Genomic DNA, 10,204 nt, shown 5'->3' on the forward strand with positions numbered 1-10,204 from the left:
ATAAGTGGGGTAAAACTATGGAATAATTTAAGTGTGGACATAAAAAACAGTAAGAGAATTGATGAGTTTAAACACAAATATAAAGGTATGCGTCAATCAAGATATATGCAAGAACAGGCTTAATGATTAATTAGATGGAACATTGTGGCTGTGGTGTATGAATGTTAATACTCTGTAATAATTCTTTAGTATATTGTTAAGAATGTTAACACTGTTATAATTTTTTAGTATAATACTTGTGTGGGTAGAAGTGAATCATTTACTGCTTGCAAACCAATGATGGTAAGATGATGTCATGGGGTAGGACTGGATAAGTCTGACTTCTTCCTACTCCATTCAAGCATGTACTAGGTATAAGCACATTGATATTGGATTAGCATTTGTTGGATATGTGTAAAATTATGTGTGTTGACATATCAACTGTCTTTACATGCTTAAAAGAATAAATCAAATCAAATCAAGTATTCGGTGTTAAAACTGTGCTTAGGGGAGGTGGGCAAGGGTTTTCTTTACATGTCATAGGAGATGTCTTACCAACTTGAGTTAAAAGCAGGTGAACTTTAAGGAAAATATGATTTGAAAATGCCATTTTTATTGATTGTAAATTGATTTAGGATTCAGATGATAGTTTACCCATGTTACTGGGTGTAAACAGTGCAAAGGCACATGAAAGAACATCTGCTACATCCACCCATTCTGCACACATTCTCTGGTTCCTCTACCTCCACAGTTGCCAGGTGCTTTATGGAAAACGCGGCTAATTAACTCAACTAATTACCAATGGAATTTGTAATTAGATTTTTAAAAATAAAAATAATTTTCATATATTTGCGAAATAAACAGCCAAAGTCAAATCTACAGCTTAACATTTTTAGCCCGAGCCAGTTGTCGCACATTAACACAATGTATTGCAATTAAGTGTGTGAAAAGTTGGCAAGCAAGCCGCAAAAATTGAGATGGTTGATTAAAAGTAATCACTTATGGTTGGAATTGAAATGGACTGGAAGCAGTTTAAACAATTAGATAAAAGGTGAGTTGAACAGTTTTACTAAAGGTAACAGATTAGTCTGGGCATCAGACAAAAAGGCCTGGAACCACTGGTCGGAGAGCGCAAAAAGAAAATATAGTTACATCTAGAAATTAGAGCTTTCAGAGCAAAAACGAAGAGAAGAGGTGACAGCAATGTAGAGACAGGACAGTGGTGAGGACGGAGGCAGAAAGAATATGTTAGCACGTCACAGCACCATGTGGCGAGTCAGCTGCCTTCGTTAGCCTTCTGCTGCATGGCTGACGATGACTGACTGAGCTGCCGGAGAACAGAGTCATCGAGCAGCACTTCTGCTGTTTTCATATTCTCACAGTCAATGGAGGTGATCACGTCATCTGTGGGTTTGAGAGGTTGTGTTTGTTTGTTTGACAGTGCTGCCAAAAGATAAGTCAGAGGTTTTGTGTGTCTGTGCTTTTTATTTTCAATGTATTTCTCTACGAGGGCAGGATGTTGAGTGAGAGGATGTTTTGCAAAGGGAGGATAAACTGAATGTCAGGGTCCGAGGGAGCTTAAAGCAGCGCTCCGTCAACTTTACACATGATATCTTTAGTGATTTCAGAGGGAGCTGTCCAACATCTGAGAAGTTGATCCTGATGGAGACAATACTGTAGTTTCTCCACGGAGGGAGGGTTTATGTGCATTGACTTCAGGGAAGCTGAGCCATACTCACAGGTCAGGATATTTCTGCACCTGCTGTGCCAGTTTGTGTCTTTTTAATTGGTTTGTGTTTCTGGTCCTTTTCCATCTCATCACAGCGTTTTGTGTTGAGTCACTCATTTTGTCTTGTATCTCTTTTTGGTTGTTTGGCCTCTTTAGTCTTGCATCCTTAGTTGATTTAGGATCCCTTTTCATGTCTTTGAAGACACTTTGTGTCTCATTTTAGTAATTTTGCATCACTTTGGTTAGATTCCTGTTAAAGGTTGAGGTCATAGGGCACATAGCTGTGATGATTGGAGCTGCTCCCCTCCCTCCCCACCTGTTTCTCATATGCACAGTGGTATAATAGTGTGACAGACCTTTACATACAGTTTATGACAGAGTTGGGATGAGCCGAGACGACGCACAGGTCTGGCTGAGTCAGTGCTCCCTTCCCTCTTGTCTCTTTTCCTGTTAGCCGTTAGAGTGAAAGCACTCTAATCCATATTCCTACATTTCCCAGGAGGCAGTGCAACTTTTGACTTTTCTGATGCTTTTCTGAGTTTGAGAACAGTTTTCTCAGAGTAAAGGAAGGACGGCCATTTAAAACTACAGTGGGTTGTTGTAAATACATTTCTTTATGTTAGTTTTATTAGACAACCTGGTACCCGGTTACAAATGTTTGACTCGGTGCCGCCTTTTGTTGCAAAAGAGAGAAGAAAGGGCTTGTCAGGCACGTCATTGTTATGTATTAGCCTGTGTGTTTTTGATGCAGCTTCTGTTCTTGTGTCAGATACTAACTTACAAGAGTTTCCAGTTCCACTTGGTGTCATCATTTGATCATGATTTTGGGAAACCAGGCCAAAGCCCTCACCACCAAAACAGAAAACAGCTGAGAATGTAATCTGAGAAAATCACAAGAAAATATTTGCTGCTTCTGTGTTGACAGAAAAAGAAGATGGGTGACTATTTTGGTACGTTCCCAGGACTGGTTATTGCTACAATGATTGTGTTTTTCTGGGGTTGTAAATCTCTAACAAGCCTGTAAATCAGCTAATGGTTATGCCTTTCATTACGTAAATGAAGCTGCTCAAAATTTATGGATGTCAGAATTTGAGTTCTTGACTCTTCTGAGCTTTAGGAAATTGGTTTTTCATGTTCACAAAACACTAAACCTCTACCATGTCTTCCACAGTATATTAGTGTGGATTTCTTTTTATTCCTATTAGAGGATTTGTTACAGTGCACACGCTTCTCTACTGTGTAAACAACCTGCTCTTGCAGGCTTTTCAGCTGTAACATTAATAGAATGAGCTGAACCACACGCTGTCTCAACAGCAAATCATAAATCTCCTGCAGTGTGAGTCGGAGAGAAATGCAGAGACACCGGATGTGTCTTTCTGACTCTCACCTGAATGTCTCAAGATGTCCATTTCTGTGCTGTGGTGGTTCAGGCTTCAGCTGCAGTAGCTGCAGGTTTGGTGCCACAAAAGCCCAAGTGTATGTCTAACCAAAGCCATACATGCAGTGTGCACCCCCACTTCTTCTCATCACCATCGTTTTATCTGCCGTATTCAACATCTCCACAGTTTCTGCAAAAACACTTTCCCCCCATTTTCAAAACTGTACTGAAGCTAATTTTTCAGCTGCAGCAGACATCCATTTTTCCCTTCTGCTGTTATTTTCAAAGCTGAAAAAGCTCAAACAGAAATCGTTTCTATGCCCAAAACTCTCTCTAAAGTAGGCTGAGGACGATCTTTTATCTGTGGAGAAGTGGTTTTGTTTTTCAGCTTGCACAGAAACGTTGTGTAGCTACAAACAGTTTTACAAAATGGCATGCAGCCACAGTATAATGTGCAGTAACAACACGGATGCGCCAATGGGGTTGGCCTCTTTATCGCCTGAAAAATAAATTCCCCTCATCTCAACATCCCTGCAAGCTTCTCCACCACGGAGGGAAAGCAGCAGCCTGCACATGATCCCTGCCATAAATAAGATAAGATGCGTATTATAAAACTCTCATATGGGGAATCATGTTCGCTTTGAGTGATGTTTTCGAAATGTGTAAACGTGTGCACAAAACATCTGAGCAATCTGAGTTGATAACATGCAGTGCCTCATGATTTAGGCCCACTGAATAATCAAGAAAAGTTTAAAACAGGCTCTTAACTGAAGGCCTGATTCCAGAGGGTAGTAGCCTAACAGCGCCGGGTGGGAATGAGTTAAAGCGCACCCTGGACTCCTCAGAGCAACTCTCCACTGCAGCCAGAGGAGGAGGTCAGTCACTGAGCAGCTCAGGACACTTTATATCATGGTCCGGTATTAAAGAGAAGAAATATTCTGATGTCCTAGACAGTAGTGGAGTGGCTTGGCAGTGTACGCATGTTTTTTTTTTTTCATAACAAAACACCAGGCCCAACCGTGGTGCCGCAAAGTCCTGAAGTTAGCATGAGTCAGTCACCTGCGCACGCGCCTGCCACCTGGCGAAGGTTGTGTTTTTCAAACTGCAAGTAGTCATATTGTAGTCATGAAGCTAAAAGTCCAAAACAGAAGAGGCCATGTTGTTTTACACGGAGTGGGACAAAGAAAGAGGGGAAGAAACAGGTTTAGTGTTTATAGTTTCTTCAGCATCCTCTTACTGAATCTGAACGCCCTTGAGGCGTAGGCTGCTGGGGGCCCCCATGATGCTCTGAGTTTCTCCCCTCCCCTCCCCTCTCCTCTCCTCTCCCCCTATGCTTTTATATGCCACCATTACACATTACTAACTTTGTGTCTCCTCTCTCCCGTAGTGTGTCCTCTCTCTCTCCCTGTACCTTTCTGCAGGTTGCCCTGGCCCTGGAGCTCTACGTCTCTGATGAGCAGTCACCAGCCACATCGACCTGACCAGTGTTTCATTATTTGTTGTATCTTGTTGCTTTTCTTCTTTTGTCTCTCCTCTATCCACTCACCCCAACCGGTCGAGGCAGAAGGCCGCCCACCAAGAGCCGGGGTCTGTCGGAGGTTTCTTCCGTTAAAGGGAGTTTTTCCTCCCCACTGTCACCAAGTGCTTGCTCAAGGGGGATTTGTTGGGTTTTCCCTATGTAATAATATTGATAACAGTAAGGTCTAGACCTTAATTTGTAAAGTGTCCTGAGATGACTTTTGTTGTGATTTGGTGATATACAAATAAAATTTGATTTGAACCAAGTCTTATTGAGGACACACACACACAGCTGCAACGGCAGCAACACGGTTGACAATCAGAGGAAGAGGTGTCACAATCCAGACGTCTGTGTCCAGTTGCCACATGCAACTCATTCACAAGCCTCCAACCCCAACTTAAACCTAATTCTACCCTTAACCCTAAAACCAAGTCTTAGTCCCCTTTGAAGTTGTGACTGGTTAAAATGCCCTCACGGTGGTACTGAACTAAGATTTGTCCACAGCATGCACACGCTCATGTAACCACTCATGGTGCGTTTCACAGGGCCAGCTGTAGCTGTCTACTTCGTGCGATTCATGTTTCTGGGGATGTCACGGTTTTTGAAAAAGTGTGAGCACAGGTGTGTGTGTTCGTGTGTGTGTATCCGTGTCCAGTGGAGGGCTGGAGACAGTGAAGCAGAGAGCTCATCCTGCATGCAGTGTGTATCAGCATCCATGTGGAACATGGCAAATTATATTAATGGGAGTTAACTGGGGCAAAAACTGGCAGATGCAAGAAGGTATGAAGACAAAATACCGCCCCCTCCCAGCCCTGATCCCTTCTGTTCCACAGAGGCCTAAGTGTGTGTGAGTGTGAGAGAGAGTGCTGAGAGATAAGGCAGAGGAAAGGGAGCATGATTTGCAACATGAATCCTGCTGCATACCCCCGTCCTCATTAACACCTCTTCTGTTAGGTTCACTGATTCGCGTGGTTCATCTGTGCTATCGACTGCTGGTGCAGCAAATTAATGAGCTGCTCTGAAGTTGCTGCACTTCTGTCTCACAACATCACAAAGTTCCATCATATATTGGTTTGAAAAAACTACCTATGTAACTGGTACAATAGCAGCATGTGTTAGACGATATACCCCAGCACACAGCATGTACCACTGAGCCAGACTTGTGAAATGAAAGTCAATGGCCCGAAAAGATAACCCATAAAAGTTTGAGTCGCTGATCAGCCCATAAAAACCAACTGTACATAACCAGAGAGATTTTGTAAACAACGGGCCCATGAAAAGATCTGATAAGCCACGAGCTAAAATACATCAGTTCTCATGCTTATTAACAGTGTATGTAAAATATGTTGAGTTCAGACAAACAATAATAATTGCACACACTTCAGATCGACTGTTGATCGCACATAGGGAAACTGGAGTGTCACAACAGCAGAAAACACAAAACAATTACATGAGGAGACAAATATAATAAATACAGATACTGTACTTGGGTGGTGGGTGAAGTTTCTTTACTGAAGATGGTAGTGTAGCTTTTTGAAAACATCCTGAGTGATAAGTGAATACTTGAAATGCACAGTATCAGGACTGCGCCTAAAAAAAAATCTAATTTATTAGGATGTCATTTTTACAAACGTAATTCTCAAAAGGTCTTGTCCATGCACCATGGTGCTAAGATCTCTACCAGCCGAAGTGGTGACAGCTGTTTGCAGCTACTTGTCTTCTGCGCTACACAACCTGAGCAAGTCCCTGTGATGTAGGCTCGGGTCACTTCGGGCCACTCTGCATGCATAGCAGCATACAGACTGAAGTAAAAGATCATTTGCATGCCCTCTTTTCTTTCCCCGTCCAACTCCGACAACCAGACACCATGTTGTTGTCGTCACTGTGCATAATAAGGAAGAAGAAGAGGAAGGTGAGGCGAGGAAGATAAATTGAAGATGAAGGCACGAGTGAAGTGAGAAAAGGAAGAATGATGACAGGTTTAGGAAGTGAGGAAAAAATAGAAGAGGTGGCTGATGTCTGCAGCTCATGCTTAAAATAACATTAGTGGCTGCATGGTGGCAGAATCTGAAAGTCGGATATTAATATGAGAAGATTTCTGTGTGTAAGTGTCATTCATGTGTCGTTTTCAGGTGTGGATTGAAACGACAAAATGGAGCAGGGAGGACCGAGGCACAAGCGAGGGTTACAAGATCGGAATCCCAATGCACCTCACTGGAGACATGAAAGTGGCTGTTTAAAAATGCAGCGCTAGACAGACCACACTCCTCCATCAGAGAATGGCACACAGAAAACCACACTTCAAAGACATGAAGCAGACTGACTTCAATCAAGTCAAGGCAAAGAAAAAAGAGCTAACTCACTTTATTTGACTCATTGGATGCCCTCAGCCATTCAGCTATCCTCATTCAGGTTGTTGAAAAGCAGAGAACATTTTTACTCTGTGTCAAAGACAGTGTCGTTTGTGGACGGTCTTGAGAAGACAGTGTCATAAAATTGATTGAGGATCAAATTCACAGTGTAACCATCTCCAAGCAGGACGTGAGACCAGTGCAGAATGTATGTGAAGATGGACGCCTTGTCACTGAGGCTAAATATTGTGAGTACAGGGGGCGGCCATCTTTGCTTTACAATGCATTTTGCAAACCTGATTTAACAGAGGCTCTCAGCTTCTTAAAGTGGGGATATGAGAACAAAGTCTGCACAAATCTGATTTTCACAAGTGCATAAGCAAATTAGGATTATTTTAAGACGCCTCCCGTGGCCCTTTCCAAAACCCCTCAGTAAGGGAGTGCCAGAGAAACAAAGCTTTTCCTGTTTTAGTGACAATCTGCATAAAACTTATTACAATAATCCTTCTGGGCAGAGCTGTTGTTTTCCTCCTTCAGATCCTTTCTCTAAGGCCCCCGCTGCCTTCCAGTACACAGGAGACGATTCCAGAAGTTGCATCCCAGCAGTTTGTTGTCCGTGTTGTTTGAAGTCAGTCCTAGTTGGAAGAGTCTTCTTCAGAGCTTTCAAACAAGCTTTATTCAAAGCTTCCTCTGATTTCTTCAGAACACAAAACCTGTTCAGGAGAGAGGTCGCTTCATTCAGCACTTGAATGTGGGAGATGCTGCATCGCCATGGAGACAGACCTGTCCTTCTGTCGCTGCTTCAACTGACCTGTGGTTTATTACGGAGTGTACGAGTGTCAGGACGGCTTCAAAATGCAAGTGCTGTGGCCTGAATGTGACACAAAAAGCCGTTTGTTGTTTTTCCCTCTACCTCTTCCTCTCTCTTCTGTCCTGATGAGTCTGCACACCCATGAGCAGTGTATCCTCATGCATAACCGTACAAGCAGTTTTGTTCTCTGCACAAACAGGAGGCCCCTGTTTTCCCACAAACTTATCAGAGGGGGACGATAGGGGAACCTGAGGAGTAAATCTGACAAAAGTCTTGTATGCTCGCTGTCAGCGATTCTGTTTGTGAAGCTCGGTATTGGCACAGCTCAGCGACAGGCAAGGAGCAAAACAACAGGAAGACATTTCATTTTCTCAGAGGGTGAGGATACAGCCCAGATGGTCAGATCTGACTTCCAACACTCACTCCAATGAATGTTGTATCCCTTATAATCCCAGGTATGTTGCATGTTTGATCATTTGTTGCTCCCTCCTCTCTTGGCTTCCTCAGATGCGGTGGCAGTGTTCTTGAAGTGGCAGACAACTTTGGCAGTTCCTCTGAATCTTTAACGCTTGTCCTTATTTCCTCTCCAAAGCGGCTGCCTTTGAAGTCTGGCCGAGGGGATTGCTCCACTCCGCCTCACTAACTTCTAAAGTGTTTCTGATCTGCGGTGATGGCAGGGTACGTTCTCTTTCTTTCAAGCCTTCCATTCCTCCTCTCTTATCTGTCTTTCTGTAGCACTCAGCACCAGTGAGTGAAGATGTAGGGGCAGGCAAAAAACAAAAAGTAAAAAAATAAATCAGTGCACTGTTTCACTGAGGAAACTCCACCTGGCATGAAAAGAGAAATACACGCTGGTAAGACTGGAGACAGTGGAAGCAGGTTGAGCTCTTACATCACACTGTTCCCGCTGGGTGTCCGTCGGTACAAGCTTGTGTTGATCAAACAAAGGTCCATTTTGGGAAGGTGGAGTTACAAGACACAAACATCATACAGCTTAGTTGGAAAGTTGGAGCGAGCTGTTAGAAAATCTGCTTCACATTGTCAGACAGCATGAAAGAAGATGAATTTCCCCCCCAATCTAAGAACTTTTAAGAGAACCTGGGAGATTTGTAAAATCACTTTTTAAGTAGATATGCTTTCCATTTGAGTCGTGTTTGTGTCCACCTGATGAATGTAAATCCCCAACTTGCTCTCTTCTAGATGCACTTTGCTCCCCAGAAACTCCTAAGGATTGTATTTGAGTCTTAGCTGCTACTTGCTAACTTTGCCATGCGCTTCTTCCTGCTCTGGCTGAAAATGAGGCTATGATGGTGAACCAGAACAGTTCAGTGGCACGCCATAAAACGAAAATGGCTGAAATATGACGTACTCTGCAGAGTGAGCCGATAGTTCTGTGGCCATCATTGTGTGTAATGCCTGTCACATCACACAGTAATTTGATCAATTTTTAAATAAAAAAATATTGATTATATCTTTAAAATTCCTTAAGAAGGGGAAATGGTTTGCTGGAAATGTTGTGCAGTTGTGATGCTTAACTGCTTCAGGAATGCTCTCCTGACCTGTGGCTGTGACCCAAAGCAAGCGGTTGGGTTTTAGGGATCAGCCAAAACGTTACCATGGAGACACCTTGAACCAATTCGCAGAGCGCCCCCCCCCTCTGTGTGCAGCTCCTGAAGGATCCCGCTGATCCCAAACAGCTCGCCTTGGCAATCTTTGAGAGACTGTGAGTGATAGGATGCTGCCAGCAGCAGCATGGAGAGCCGTTTCCATGGCAACCAGCAAGCTTGGAGAGAGGAAGAGCATAAACGGGGGGCTGAGGTGGCTGCGAACATCACCGAAACAACACACGTTCCCTCGCCCTCTCTGCACACATGCACATTCAGCCTGTACCCACTGAACCATGATCTTTGAAAAACGACAATGGCAACAAACACACCTCAGAGTGGAAGCAACTGTTAACCCACAAACACACACCTGAGGAAACCTTTCCCTCAGCTTCCCGAGTCCAGCAAAGAGCACTGTTTCTCTGCGGTCTCCCTGGTGTATGTCCACTGGGATGCAAACACTCCCACAGCTCACGCTAAGTCCTCTTGCTAAGTTTATTAAATAACAACCTGTGCCGTGCTGCTCCATAGGCCCTGGAGCCTTTTGATGTCCTCTCAGGCTCAAACTTCATTTGTATTCTACGTATGCCTCTGGTTTTCACAAAGCTTTCTTTGATTCAATTCCCTTGCCAACATGTTTTCCAATGTTAACATTGTTAGTCATGTTTCCCACTCGGCATGGAGCACCTCCTCATTTGCAGCTCAGTACCACTGTTTTAATCGCTGATGGATGATCAATGTAATTAGGCGTCTACCTTGGAGGGATGCCGGCGGGACGAGACACCTTGTGACTTTGTAAACTGATTCTTGAATGGATTGTGTTTGTTTTTACC

General features: G+C 43.5%; 1 protein-coding gene and 1 long non-coding RNA gene across 5 annotated transcripts in view; one reads left to right on the plus strand and one right to left on the minus strand.

Moving 5' to 3' along the window:
• Nucleotides 1-10,204, plus strand: part of LOC109969689 (uncharacterized) — a 35,080-nt gene that overhangs the window by 8,288 nt on the left and 16,588 nt on the right. For 2 of the 3 annotated variants that reach the window (XR_002276292.1, XR_002276291.1), the window contains exon 2: nucleotides 6,738-8,445. This is a non-coding gene — a long non-coding RNA (uncharacterized LOC109969689). The remainder of the gene's footprint in view (nucleotides 1-6,737; nucleotides 8,446-10,204) is intronic. The other variant, XR_002276293.1, reaches the window with a different exon arrangement.
• Nucleotides 1-10,204, minus strand: part of lhfpl3 (LHFPL tetraspan subfamily member 3) — a 39,773-nt gene that overhangs the window by 5,979 nt on the left and 23,590 nt on the right. The gene's annotated exons all lie outside the window — the stretch shown is intronic.

This window comes from Monopterus albus, unplaced genomic scaffold (genome assembly GCF_001952655.1).
Source record: "Monopterus albus unplaced genomic scaffold, M_albus_1.0 scaffold178.1, whole genome shotgun sequence".
Taxonomy (NCBI): domain Eukaryota; kingdom Metazoa; phylum Chordata; class Actinopteri; order Synbranchiformes; family Synbranchidae; genus Monopterus; species Monopterus albus.